The sequence below is a fragment of the Sander lucioperca genome, chromosome 19 (genome assembly GCF_008315115.2).
Source record: "Sander lucioperca isolate FBNREF2018 chromosome 19, SLUC_FBN_1.2, whole genome shotgun sequence".
In the NCBI taxonomy this organism is placed as follows: domain Eukaryota; kingdom Metazoa; phylum Chordata; class Actinopteri; order Perciformes; family Percidae; genus Sander; species Sander lucioperca.
Window position 1 is genome coordinate 25,155,915 of NC_050191.1, and position 15,144 is coordinate 25,171,058.

At 40.3% G+C, this 15,144-nt stretch overlaps 4 non-coding genes across 4 annotated transcripts; 2 read left to right on the plus strand and 2 right to left on the minus strand.

Moving 5' to 3' along the window:
* Positions 1–2,553: 2,553 nt before the first annotated feature.
* Positions 2,554–2,625, minus strand: trnad-guc. Its single transcript has one exon. It is a non-coding gene; the product is annotated as a tRNA-Asp (tRNA).
* Positions 2,626–2,884: 259 nt separating this feature from the next.
* trnav-cac lies at positions 2,885–2,957 on the plus strand. The gene has a single exon. It is a non-coding gene; the product is annotated as a tRNA-Val (tRNA).
* A 1,091-nt stretch (positions 2,958–4,048) lies between these two features.
* On the minus strand, positions 4,049–4,120 carry trnad-guc. The gene has a single exon. It is a non-coding gene; the product is annotated as a tRNA-Asp (tRNA).
* Positions 4,121–4,379: 259 nt separating this feature from the next.
* trnav-cac lies at positions 4,380–4,452 on the plus strand. Its single transcript has one exon. It is a non-coding gene; the product is annotated as a tRNA-Val (tRNA).
* The last annotated feature ends 10,692 nt before the right edge of the window (positions 4,453–15,144 follow it).

The window sequence follows — 15,144 nt, forward strand, 5'->3', positions numbered from 1 at the left end:
AGCAGGGACATGCTCAATGCTGCTGTAAAACTTTTGTCTTTCTTGGACTATATCCACTTTAATACTGTTTTCCTTAAAAAAGCATATCTTTTGCTATGTTTAGGCCTTGTATCCACACGACTCCGGCATTTCCGCGACCCTTACACAAAGACATTTGGAAACATTGCTCACCCCGTTTAAGTTTGAAAACTGCAGGGTTGCGTTGTAGTCTGTACAGGCAGAACCGGAGAACTTTGGAAACGAATGCAGACACCCACGTCAGTCAGTTTCATCGGTTAGGAAAGCTTCCATGCCTTTCAGTAGCAGTTCCACCTCATGGTTGGTCCAAGCAAGTAAATCCCTGGGCTTACTTTTCGCCATTGTTGTTCTTTCTCAAATTTCTTATCAGTATTTAGATAACATAAGTGAGCATATTTTAGTAAAAAAATATTTCAATGTTTATGTATATTCTTATACTCTCATTGTTGTTCTTAGCTTTATTGTTCTTACCTTAGCTGAGCCTCAACCTCTTAGCCTTATTGTTGTTGTTTTACGTTCCTGGATCTGTCTTACGTTCCTGCTTCCTTCCTACGTATTTAAATAACATAATTGAGCATATTGTAATAAAAAATATTTAAATGTTTATGTAATTCTTATACTCTAATTGTTGTTCTTAGCCTCATTGTTCTTACCTTAGCTGAGCCTCAACCTCATTGTTGTTGTTTTACGTTCCTGGATCCTGAGGTAGGTGATCATATCGTCATTGTAAAGCTCTCTTTGATAGCAGGAACATGCTCAATGCTGCTGTAAAACTTTTGTCTTTCTTGGACTATATCCACTTTAATACTGTTTTCCTTAAAAAAGCATATCTTTTGCAATGTTTAGGCCTTGTATCCACACGACTCCGGCATTTCCGCGACCATTTCACAAAGACATTTGGAAACATTGATCACCCCGTTTAAGTTTGAAAACTGCAGGGTTGCGTTGTAGTCTGTACAGGCAGAACCGGAGAACTTTGGAAACGAATGCAGACACCCACGTCAGTCAGTTTCATCAGTTAGGAAAGCTTACATGCCTTTCAGTAGCAGTTCCACCTCATGGTTGGTCCAAGCAAATAAATCCCTGGGCTTACTTTTCGCCATTGTTGTTCTTTCTCCAAATTCTTATCAGTATTTAGATAGCATAAGTGAGCATATTTTAATAAAAAAATATTTCAATGTTTATGTATATTCTTATACTCTCATTGTTGTTCTTAGCCTTATTGTTCTTACCTTAGCTAAGCCTCAACCTCTTAGCCTTATTGTTGTTGTTTTACGTTCCTGGATCCGTCTTACGTTCCTGCTTCCTTCCAACGTATTTAAATAACATAATTGAGCATATTGTAATAAAAAAAAATTAAAATGTTTATGTAATTCTTATACTCTCATTGTTGTTCTTAGCCTTATTGTTCTTACCTTAGCTAAGCCTCAACCTCTTAGCCTTATTGTTGTTGTTTTACGTTCCTGGATCCGTCTTACGTTCCTGCTTCCTTCCTACGTATTTGAATAACATAATTGAGCATATTGTAATAAAAAAAAAAATTAAAATGTTTATGTAATTCTTATTAGCTAATTGTTGTTCTTAGCCTCATTGTGCTTACCTTAGATGAGCCTCAACCTCTTAGCCTCGTTGTTGTTTTAAGGTCCTGGATCTGTCTTACGTTCCTCCTTCCTTCCTACGTTCCTGGATCCTGAGGTAGGTGATCATATCGTCACTGTAAAGCTCTCTTTGATAGCAGGAACATGCTCAATGCTGCTGTAAAACTTTTGTCTTTCATGGACTATATCCACTTTAATACTGTTTTCCTTAAAAAAGCATATCTTTTGCTATGTTTAGGCCTTGTATCCACACTACTCTGGCATTTCCGCGACCCTTACACAAAGACATTTGGAAACATTGCTCACCCCGTTTAAGTTTGAAAACGGCAGGGATGCGTTGTAGTTTGTACAGGCAGAACCGGAGAAATTTGGAAACGAATGCAGACACCCACGTCAGTCAGTTTCATCGGTTAGGTACATGCCTTTCAGTAGCAGTTCCACCTCATGGTTGGTCCAAGCAAATAAATCCCTGGGCTTACTTTTCGCCATTGTTGTTCTTTCTCCAAATTCTTTTCAGTATTTAAATAACATAATTGAGCATATTTTAATAAAAAAATATTTCAATGTTTATGTATATTCTTAGACTCTCATTGTTGTTCTTAGCCTCATTGTTCTTACCTTAGCTGAGCCTCAACCTTTTAGCCTCATTGTTGTTGTTTTAAGGTCCTGGATCTGTCTTACGTTCCTCCTTCCTTCATACGTTCCTGGATCCTGAGGTAGGTGATCATATCGTCACTGTAAAGCTCTCTTTGATAGCAGGAACATGCTCAGTGCTGCTGTAAAACTTTTGTCTTTCTTGGACTATATGGACTCTAATAGTTTTTTTTCTTAAAAACGCATATCTTTTGCTATGGTTAGGCCTCGTATCCACACTACGCCGGCAAACGTACTAGTGTCGATGTAGCCTTGGTAAATAATTAGCAGCTGATAGATAAATCTCCCCGTCGGGGAATCGAACCCCGGTTTTCCGCGTGACAGGCGGAGATACTGTCCACTATACTAACGAGGACTGCCCAAACCCTATATTTGGCATGGCACTCGCTAGGTGGCGCCATTCCAGCATTTAGGCTACAGTGAATATATGTAGAAACATTTAGATTTACTACATATTCACTGTCACTCATATCCATGACAGAGCAGCTATGACTGAATCCTGTTTAACATATCTATGTGTCAAAAATAAACATGTCAAACGGCATTTTGAACATTTGCAGTGAAATGTGATTGGTGCATTTCCCCACGAACATGCTAAATAACCCTTTCCATCAGTTTCCATAGTGTAGTGGTTATCACGTTCGCCTCACACGCGAAAGGTCCCCAGTTCGAAACTGGGTGGAAACACATTTCTTTGTTTGTGTTTACTTCGCACAATCAAACTCTGCTGAGTTAAAATCTCAATTACTTGCATGGAAATCTCCCTGTCGTGAAATTGTGGCTAGGCCTACCGAAGTGTCCATAGTACATTCGCCTAACACACAAAATGTCTCTTATACTCTCATTGTTGATCTTAGCCTCATTGTTCTTACCTTAGCTGAGCCTCCACCTCTTAGCCTCATTGTTGTTGTTTTAAGTTCCTGGATCCTGAGGTAGGTGATCATATCGTCATTGTAAAGCTCTCTTTGATAGCAGGAACATGCTCAATGCTGCTGTAAAACTTTTGTCTTTCATGGACTATATCCACTTTAATACTGTTTTCCTTAAAAAAGCATATCTTTTACTATGTTTAGGCCTTGTATCCACACTACTCCAGCATTTCCGCGACCCTTACACAAAGACATTTGGAAACATTGCTCACCCCGTTTAAGTTTGAAAACGGCAGGGATGCGTTGTAGTTTGTACAGGCAGAACCGGAGAAATTTGGAAACGAATGCAGACACCCACGTCAGTCAGTTTCATCGGTTAGGTAAGCTTACATGCCTTTCAGTAGCAGTTCCACCTCATGGTTGGTCCAAGCAAATAAATCCCTGGGCTTACTTTTCGCCATTGTTGTTCTTTCTCCAAATTCTTTTCAGTATTTAAATAACATAATTGAGCATATTTTAATAAAAAAATATTTCAATGTTTATGTATATTCTTAGACTCTCATTGTTGTTCTTAGCCTCATTGTTCTTACCTTAGCTGAGCCTCAACCTTTTAGCCTCATTGTTGTTGTTTTAAGGTCCTGGATCTGTCTTACGTTCCTCCTTCCTTCATACGTTCCTGGATCCTGAGGTAGGTGATCATATCGTCACTGTAAAGCTCTCTTTGATAGCAGGAACATGCTCAGTGCTGCTGTAAAACTTTTGTCTTTCTTGGACTATATGGACTCTAATAGTTTTTTTTCTTAAAAACGCATATCTTTTGCTATGGTTAGGCCTCGTATCCACACTACGCCGGCAAACGTACTAGTGTCGATGTAGCCTTGGTAAATAATTAGCAGCTGATAGATAAATCTCCCCGTCGGGGAATCGAACCCCGGTCTTCCGCGTGACAGGCGGAGATACTGTCCACTATACTAACGAGGACTGCCCAAACCCTAGATTTGGCATGGCACTCGCTAGGTGGCGCCATTCCAGCATTTAGGCTACAGTGAATATATGTAGAAACATTTAGATTTACTACATATTCACTGTCACTCATATCCATGACAGAGCAGCTATGACTGAATCCTGTTTAACATATCTATGTGTCAAAAATAAACATGTCAAACGGCATTTTGAACATTTGCAGTGAAATGTGATTGGTGCCTTTCCCCACGAACATGCTAAAAAACCCTTTCCATCAGTTTCCATAGTGTAGTGGTTATCACGTTCACCTCACACGCGAAAGGTCCCCTGTTCGAAACTGGGTGGAAACACATTTCTTTGTTTGTGTTTACTTCGCACAATCAAACTCTGCTGAGTTAAAATCTCAATTACTTGCCTAACACACAAAATGTCTCTTATACTCTCATTGTTGTTCTTAGCCTCATTGTTCTTACCTTAGCTGAGCCTCAACCTCTTAGCCTCATTGTTGTTGTTTTACGTTCCTGGATCTGTCTTACATTCCTGCTTCCTTCCTTCCTTCCTTCCTTCCTTCCTAAGAACTGTAAAACTTTTGTCTTTCTTGGACTATATCCACTTTAATACTGTTTTCCTTAAAAAAGCATATCTTTTGCTATGTTTAGGCCTTGTATCCACACGACTCCGGCATTTCCGCGACCCTTACACAAAGACATTTGGAAACGTTGCTCACCCCGTTTAAGTTTGAAAACTGCAGGGTTGCGTTGTAGTCTGTACAGGCAGAACCGGAGAACTTTGGAAATGAATGCAGACACCCACGTCAGTCAGTTTCATCGGTTAGGTAAGCTTACATGCCTTTCAGTAGCAGTTCCACCTCATGGTTGGTCCAAGCAAGTAAATCCCTGGGCTTACTTTTCGCCATTGTTGTTCTTTCTCAAAATTCTTATCAGTATTTAAATAACATAACTGAGCATATTTTAATGAAAAAATATTTCAATATTTATGTAAATTCTTATACTCTCATTGTTGTTCTTAGCCTCATTGTTCTTACCGTAGCTGAGCCTCAACCTCTTAGCCTCATTGTTGTTGTTTTACGTTCCTGGATCTGTCTTACGTTCCTGCTTCCTTCCTACGTATTTAAATAACATAATTGAGCATATTGTAATATAAAAATATTTAAATGTTTATGTAATTCTTATACTCTAATTGTTGTTCTTAGCCTCATTGTTCTTACCTTAGCTTAACTCCAAGTTGTTCTGGGAGAGGCCCAGCCTGCTGAAACATGATGGTCTCCACCCAAACCGACATGGAGCCAGGCTGCTATCTGACAACATAACGACCACACTGAAAGTTAAGTATTGACATTCTGTTGAAAATATCACAGATTCATGCCCCCCAGGTATTGATCCTAATGGCACTTTACAAGTGAATGAATCTGAAAATGTTTTCTGCAGGGTAACATGTAGTACTAGTACTATTCCAGTTATAATCAACAATAGACCATACAAAGTGTTGAATCCCCTAAGTAATAAGAAGTTGACTGCAAACATAGTCAATTTAGCATCCAGTTCACGTCAGCCACAACCTGCCCCAAAAAACGAGACAGTGTCTGTAACTCGACTCAGATCAGTTAAATCACAGGTAACCAAAAGAGGGGCAATACTTAACAACCTAATTGGAATTACAACTACCACTGCAATGATAGAACAGGATAGGAAAATTAGATGCGGTCTACTAAATATCAGATCTCTGTCTTCTAAAGCAATACTAGTAAACGAATTGATATCCGATAATCAAATTGATCTATTCTGTCTAACTGAAACATGGCTGGGCCATGAAGAGTATGTCAGTCTAAATGAAGCCACTCCTCCCACTCATATTAATACTCAAATTCCTAGAGGCTCAGGCAGAGGAGGGGGAGTTGCAGCCATATTTGACTCAAACCTGTTAATTAATCCTGAACCTAAACTAAATTATAACTCTTTTGAAAATCTCGTTCTTAATCTTCAGCATCCAACATGGAAAACAGTACAGCCTATTATATTTGTTGTTGTCTACCGAGCACCAGGTCCATATTCTGAATTTTTATCGGAATTCTCAGAGTTTTTATCATGTGTAGTCCTAAAATCAGACAAAGCACTTATTGTAGGTGATTTTAATATCCATTAGTACTGCTTTCAACTCACTACTAGATTCAATTGGTTTCAGTCAGAGTGTGCATGAGGCCACGCACTGTTTTAACCACACCCTCGACCTTGTGCTGGCATATGGCATCAAAATTGAAGACGTAATAGTATTCCCGCAAAATCCTTTATAATCAGACCACTTCTTAATAACTTTCGAATTCTTACTACCCGACTATACGAAATTAGATAAAAGCTTCTACGCTAGAAGCCTATCTGACAGTGCTATAGCTAAATTCAAAGAAGATATTCCAACAGCACTAAACTCATTACCGTGCCGTAATATAACAGAGGATCTTTATGTAAACTTTAGTCCCTCTCAAATTGATAATTTCGTAGACGGTGCTACGGCCTGCCTACAGACTACTTTAGACTTTGTTGCTCCCCTTAAAAAGAAGACGATGAAGCAAAGGAAACTAGCACCTTGGTATAACTCCCAAACTCGTAAAATTAAAGCAAATCTCGCGCAAACTTGAAAGTAAATGGCGTTCCACCAAACTGGAAGAATCTCGTTTAGACTGGCAAGACAGTCTGAAAACCTATAGGAAGACCCTAAGAAAGGCCAGATCAGACTACTATTCATCACTAATAGAAGAAAATAAGAACAACCCAAGGTTTCTTTTCAGCACTGTAGCCAGGCTGACAGATAGCCACAGCTCTGTTGAGCCATCTATTCCTATAGCTCTGAGTAGTGATGACTTCATGAGTTTCTTTAACGATAAAATTATAACAATTAGAGATACTATTCATCACCTCTTGCCCCCAACCTCTAATGGGTCACCTTTAACTGACAGACTGCTAGAAAGAACGACTAAACCTGACATATACTTAGATTGCTTTTATCCTATAAACCCTCAACAATTAATGCTAAAGGTCTCTTCAGCAAAGCCATCTACCTGTCTCTTGGACCCCATCCCAACGAGGCTACTTAAAGAAGCGTTACCCGTGGTTAACACTTCATTGCTAGATATGATAAATATGTCTTTATTGACAGGTTATGTACCGCAGTCATTTAAAGTAGCTGTGATAAAACCTCTACTGAAAAAACCCACCCTCGATCCTGAGGTCTTAGCCAACTATAGACCTATATCTAACCTTCCCTTTCTCTCCAAGATCCTTGAGAAAGTAGTCGCTAATCAGTTATGTGATTTTCTACATAGCAATAGCTTATTTGAGGACTTTCAGTCAGGATTTAGAAAGCATCATAGCACAGAGACGGCACTGGTGAAAATTACTAACGACCTTCTAACTGCTTCAGACAAAGGACTTGTCTCCGTACTTGTCTTATTAGATCTTAGTGCTGCATTCGATACTGTTGACCATACCATCCTCGTACAGAGACTGGAACATTTAGTTGGCATTAAAGGAATCGCACTAAACTGGTTTAAGTCCTACTTCTCTAATCGATCGCAATTTGTTAATGTTAACAATAAACCCTCCAATTACGCTAAAATTAACCATGGCGTTCCTCAAGGCTCAGTGCTTGGACCAATTCTATTCTCCTTATATATGCTTCTTCTAGGCAATATTATTAGGAAACACTCAATTAACTTTCACTGTTATGCGGATGACACCCAATTATATCTGTCAATCAAGCCAGACGAAACCAGCCAGCTAGCTAAACTTCAAGCTTGCATTAAAGATATAAAATCATGGATGGCCTACAATTTCCTGATGTTAAACTCAAACAAAACCGAAGTTATTGTGCTGGGCCCGAAACACCTACGAACCTCATTAGCCGAAGATATAATTACTCTGGATGGCATTGCCCTGGCCTCCAGTACTACTGTCAGAAATCTAGGAGTTATTTTTGATCAGGATCTATCCTTTAACGCCCATCTAAAACAAACCTCTAGAACAGCCTTTTTTCACCTTCGTAACATTGCTAAAATTAGGAACATCCTATCTCAAAACGATGCAGAAAAACTAGTCCATGCATTCGTTACTTCCAGGCTGGACTACTGTAATTGCTTATTATCAGGATGCTCAAATAAGTCCCTTAGGACTCTCCAGCTGATCCAGAATGCTGCAGCGCGTGTTCTGACAAGAACTAAGAAAAGAGATCATATTTCTCCTGTATTAGCTTCTCTCCATTGGCTTCCTGTAAAATCCAGGATTGAATTTAAAATCCTTCTTCTGACCTATAAAGCTCTAAATGGTCAAGCTCCTTCATATCTTGAGGACCTCTTAGTACCTTATTGTCCCACTAGAGCACTACGCTCCCAGAATGCAGAGTTACTTGTGGTTCCTAGAGTCTCTAAAAGTAGAATGGGAGGCAGAGCCTTCAGCTATCAGGCTCCTCTCCTGTGGAACCAGCTCCCAATCTGGGTTCGGGGGGCAGACACCGTCGCTACATTTAAGACTAAACTGAAAACTCTCCTCTTTGATAAAGCTTATAGTTAGGGAGTGAGGAGTTGCAGTGAACGCCTAGACCGGTGGGGCAGGGTGTATAGCTGCAGACACAGCACCCCTGCTTCTCTCTGCTTCTCTTTACAGTCATCAGATTTACCTATCGTATAATCAATAATATAGTGCCTCTCCTAGTTATGCTGTTATAATTCTAGACTGCCGAGGAAGTTCCTTCTTATGAAACGCTCTTTTCTTTTGTTTCCTTTTATGCACATCCTGTCTCAGAAGTGCTTGTTACTCACCTAGCTCTGGGGAGTTTACTCCCCGGAGTCCTTATGTTTCTTCTTTGCCCAGAACATCGCCTCGGATTAGGGCGACACCAAGACCTGGGTCTTGGGTGCAGCTGTGGCTATGGACCTGCTACACCGTGCTACGCTCTGCGATTCCCTGCAATGCCCGGCTACGTCCTGCTGCGTCCACCGCGTCCACCCATGCTCTGCTGTGCCACGCTACATCCTGTACCGTCATAACCCCAACCGTCAGACACCGCCCACCAAGAGTCTGGGTCTGCCGAGGTTTCTTCCTAAAAGGGAGTTTTTCCTCGCCACTGTCGCAATAGCCACTGCTAATGCTTGCTCTTGGGGGAACTATTGGAATTGTTGGGGCTTTATAGAGTGTGGTCTAGACCTACTCTATCTGTAAAGTGTCTCGAGATAACTCTTGTTATGATTTGATACTATAAATAAAATTGAATTGAATTGAATTGAATTGAATTGAGCTGAGCCTCAACCTCTTACCCTCAGTGTGGTTGTTTTACGTTCCTGGATCCTGAGGTAGGTGATCATATCGTCATTGTAAAGCTCTCTTTGATAGCAGGAACATGCTCAATGCTGCTGTAAAACTTTTGTCTTTCTTGGACTATATCCACTTTAATACTGTTTTCCTTAAAAAAGCATATCTTTTGCTATGTTTAGGCCTTGTATCCACACGACTCCGGCATTTCCGCGACCCTTACACAAAGACATTTGGAAACGTTTCTCACCTCATTTAAGTTTGAAAACTGCAGGGTTGCGTTGTAGTCTGTACAGGCAGAACCGGAGAACTTTGGAAACGAATGCAGACACCCACGTCAGTCAGTTTCATCGGTTAGGTAAGCTTACATGCCTTTCAGTAGCAGTTCCACATCCTGGTTGGTCCAAGCAAATAAATCCCTGGGCTTACTTTTCGCCATTGTTGTTCTTTCTCCAAATTCTTTTCAGTATTTAAATAACATAATTGAGCATATTTCAATAAAAAAGTATTTCAATGTTTATGTATATTCTTATACTCTCATTGTTTTTCTTAGCCTCATTGTTCTTACCGTAGCTGATCCTCAACCTCTTAGCTTCATTGTTGTTGTTTTAATTTACTGGATCCGTCTTACGTTCCTGCTTCCTTCCTATGTATTTAAATAACATAATTGAGCATATTTTAATAAAGAAATATTTCAATGTTTATGTAATTCTTATACTCTAATTGTTGTTCTTAGCCTCATTGTTCTTACCTTAGCTTTGCCTCAACCTTTTAGTCTCGTTGTTGTTTTACGTTCCTGGATCCTGAGGTAGGTGATCATATCATCACTGTAAAGTTCTCTTTGATAGCAGGAACATGCTCAGTGCTGCTGTAAAACTTTTGTCTTTCTTGGACTATATGCACTCTAATAGTTTTTTTTCTTAAAAACACATATCTTTTCCCATGGTTATGCCTAGTATCCACACTACGCCTGCAAACGTAGTAGTGTTGATGTAGCCTTGGTAAATAATTAGCAGCTGATAGATATATCTCCCAACCCATAGATTTGTCACGGCACTCGCTAGGTGGCGCCATTCCAGCATTTAGGCTACAGTGAATATATGTAGAAACATTTAGATTCACTACATATTCACTGTCACTCATATCCATGACAGAGCAGCTATGACTGAATCCTGTTTAACATATCTATGTGTCAAAAATAAACATGTGAAACGGCATTTTGAACATTTGCAGTAAAATGTTATTGGTGCATTTCCCCAAGAACATGCTAAAAAACCCTTTTCATCAGTTTCCGTAGTGTAGTGGTTATCATGTTCGCCTAACACGTGAAAGGTCCCCAGTCGAAACTGGGCGGAAACACACTTCTTTGTTCGTGTTTACTTTGCACAATCAAACTCTGCTGAGTGAAAATCTCAATAACCTGCATGAAAAACTCCCTGTCGTGAAATTGTGGCTAGGCCTATCGAAGTGTCCATAGTACATTCGCCTAACACGCAAAATGTCTCTTATACTTTTTTTTTAACATTGTTGTTCTTAGCCTCATTGTTCTTACCGTAGCTGATCCTCAACCTCTTAGCTTCATTGTTGTTGTTTTAATTTACTGGATCCGTCTTACGTTCCTGCTTCCTTCCTATGTATTTAAATAACATAATTGAGCATATTTTAATAAAGAAATATTTCAATGTTTATGTAATTCTTATACTCTAATTGTTGTTCTTAGCCTCATTGTTCTTACCTTAGCTTTGCCTCAACCTTTTAGTCTCGTTGTTGTTTTACGTTCCTGGATCCTGAGGTAGGTGATCATATCATCACTGTAAAGTTCTCTTTGATAGCAGGAACATGCTCAGTGCTGCTGTAAAACTTTTGTCTTTCTTGGACTATATGCACTCTAATAGTTTTTTTTCTTAAAAACACATATCTTTTCCCATGGTTATGCCTAGTATCCACACTACGCCTGCAAACGTAGTAGTGTTGATGTAGCCTTGGTAAATAATTAGCAGCTGATAGATATATCTCCCAACCCATAGATTTGTCACGGCACTCGCTAGGTGGCGCCATTCCAGCATTTAGGCTACAGTGAATATATGTAGAAACATTTAGATTCACTACATATTCACTGTCACTCATATCCATGACAGAGCAGCTATGACTGAATCCTGTTTAACATATCTATGTGTCAAAAATAAACATGTGAAACGGCATTTTGAACATTTGCAGTAAAATGTTATTGGTGCATTTCCCCAAGAACATGCTAAAAAACCCTTTTCATCAGTTTCCGTAGTGTAGTGGTTATCATGTTCGCCTAACACGTGAAAGGTCCCCAGTCGAAACTGGGCGGAAACACACTTCTTTGTTCGTGTTTACTTTGCACAATCAAACTCTGCTGAGTGAAAATCTCAATAACCTGCATGAAAAACTCCCTGTCGTGAAATTGTGGCTAGGCCTATCGAAGTGTCCATAGTACATTCGCCTAACACGCAAAATGTCTCTTATACTTTTTTTTTAACATTGTTGTTCTTAGCCTCATTATTCTTACCTTAGCTGAGCCTCAACCTCTTAGCCTCATCGGTGTTATTTTACGTTCCTGGATCCGTCTTACGTTCCTGCTTCCTTCCTACGTATTTAAATAACATAATTGAGCATATTGTTATAAAAAAATATTTAAATGTTTATGTAATTCTTATACTCTAATTGTTGTTCTTAGCCTCATTGTTCTTACCTTAGCTGAGCCTCATCCTCATTGTTGTTGTTTTACGTTCCTGGATCCTGAGGTAGGTGATCATATCGTCACTGTAAAGCTCTCTTTGATAGCAGGAACATGCTCAGTGCTGCTGTAAAACTTTTGTCTTTCTTGGACTATATGCACTCTAATAGTTTTTTTCTTAAAAACGCATATCTTTTGCTATGGTTAGGCCTCGTATCCACACTATGCAGGCAAACGTAGCAGTGTCGATGTAGCCTTGGAGGCCCCGGATAAGGGGACGAAGATGGATGGATGGATGGATGGATATCAAATAGGATGCATTGTGTTTTTTAATGGTGTTTTTTTATTGGACTAAAAGAAAAGATGGAAAATGGTACACTGTCGGAATGTTTGAAAACGATAATCTCCGAAGCTCTTGGTATCGAATTGGAGAACAGTTACGAGTGCACAGAGCCCCTGTACCAATGCCTGAAGAAGGCCGTTCATCCAGGCCGATTATCATTCGCTTTTTGAGTTTCCTGGAACAGGAGAGAGTATTGGCGGCCGCTAAGAAGAGTATAGAAACAAGAAGGAGGTTATCTGGAAAGACTGTAAACTGTCATTTTCCCCGACATGACGAGAGAAACAGCGGAGAAAAGGAGGAGGTTTAAAGATGTTCGGCATCAGCTACACACTCTTGACGTGCGCTTCGCCCTAGCTTATCCAGTGGACTTTCTTAATAAAGAGACGGAAGAGCAGAGATCACCGGGCATGAACCGGCAGATGAGTAGCCTAATCTAACCTAAGACATTGGCTCAAATTAATTTAGGATGTGATGTGAAAGCAGTGGATGTATTGGGCTACACACAAGGACATGTTCTATTTGTCATGCCTGCTTTCTTCATCTTCGACAAGCCATCAAAGTTACAGTGAGTAGCCTAAAGTTGTGGGAGTAAGGTAATAAGGTAATATGGTAATGACGGACGTGATAGGCTAGTTTGGGATTACCGTTAGTTCGGATAGTGTTCAGTGGTGTTGCTACGCTTTGCTTAGCCTGTAGGATATAGCCTAGATATAGATAGACAGGTGGGTCTCTCAAGGCAAGGCAAGGCAGCTTTATTTGTATAGCACATTTCAGCAACAGGGCAATTCAAAGTGCTTTACATGAAGACAGATTCAAAAATTTAAAACAGATAAAATACGACAATAAAAGTTACAGTGCAGTATAAGAAATGAAACATTGAAGAGCAATTAAAACAGTTAAATATATAAAAGCAGATACAATAGGAATTTCTCTTTATATGCTTATATAGATTGTCATACTGTGTCAACAATGCAACTTCAGTATAAGAAATGAACAGTTATTTAAAGAAAGGCAACATCAAAAAGATAGGTCTTCAGCCTTGATTTAAAAGAACTGAGAGTTGCGGCAGACCTGCAGTTTTCTGGGAGTTTGTTCCAGATATGTGGAGCGTAAAAACTGAACGCTGCTTCCCCCTGTTTAGTTCTGACTCTGGGGACAACAAGCAGACTTGTTCCAGATGACCTGAGAGGTCTGGATGGTTCATAGTGTACTAGCAGATCAGAAATGTATTTTGGCCCTAAACCGTTTAGTGATTTATAAACCAGCAAAAGTATTTTGAAATCAATTCTTTGAGGCACTGGAAGCCAGTGTAGAGACTTCAGAACTGGAGTGATGTGATCCACTTTCTTGGCCTTAGTGAGGACTCGAGCAGCAGCGTTCTGAATCAGCTGCAGCTGTCTGATCGATTTTTTAGGGAGACCTGTAAAGACACCGTTAGAGTAGTCAAGTCTACTGAAGATAAAAGCATGGACAAGTTTTTCCAAGTCCTGCTGAGACATAAGTCCTTTAACCCTTGATATATTTTTAAGGTGGTAATAGGCTGACTTTGTAATTGTCTTAATGTGGCTGTTAAAATGCAGGTCTGAGTCCATGACTACAACAAGATTTCTGGCTTTGTCTGTTGTTAACATTATCGTTAGAAGCTGAGTGCTGACTTTTAATCGTTCCTTTTTTGCTCCAAAAACAACCACCTCAGTTTTTTCTTCATTTAATTTAAGAAGGTTCTGGCACATCCAGTCGTTCATTTGTTCAATGCACTTAGTCAGTTATTGTATTGGACTATAGTCCCCTGGCGATAAGGTTATATAAATTTGTGTGTCATCCGCATAACTATGGTAACTTATTTTTTTGTTTTCCATAATTTGAGCCAGTGGAAGCATGTAGATGTTAAACAGGAGAGGAATTTTGTCATTGAAGAAGGTGGCAAAATCATTGCAGGCCTTTGTGGATAAAAATTCAGATGCTACTGGTACTGGAGGGTTTGTTAACCTATCAACAGTAGCAAACAAGCACTCTTCAACCTGAGGTTCGACTATCGACCGAACCCTCCTTTCCAGCACCTTGGAGTAGACTTTACCAGGGAGGCTGAGAAGTGTGATACCCCTATAATTGGCACACACCCTCTGGTCCCCCTTTTTAAAAAGGGGAACCACCACCCCGGTCTGCCACTCCTTAGGCACCGACCCAGACTTCCACGCAATGTTGAAGAGGCGTGTCAACCAAGACAACCCCTCCACACCCAGAGCTTTAAGCATTTCTGGACGGATCTCATCAATTCCTGGGGCTTTGCCACTGTGGAGTTGTTTAACTACCTCAGCAACTTCCACCAGGGAAATTGACGACAATCCCCCATCATCCTCCAGCTCTGCCTCTACCATAGAGGGCGTATTAGTCGGATTTAGGAGTTCCTCAAAGTGCTCCTTCCACCGCCCTATTACCTCCACAGCTGAGGTCAACAGCGTCCCATCCTTACTGTACACAGCTTGGATGGTTCCCCGCTTCCCCCTCCTGAGGTGGCGAACGGTTTTCCAGAAGCACCTTGGTGCCGACCGAAAGTCCTTCTCCATGTCTTCTCCGAACCCCTCCCACACCCGCTGCTTTGCCTCTTTCACGGCAGAGGCTGCAGCCCTTCAGGCCCTTCGGTACCTTGCAACTGCCTCCGGAGTCCTCTGGGATA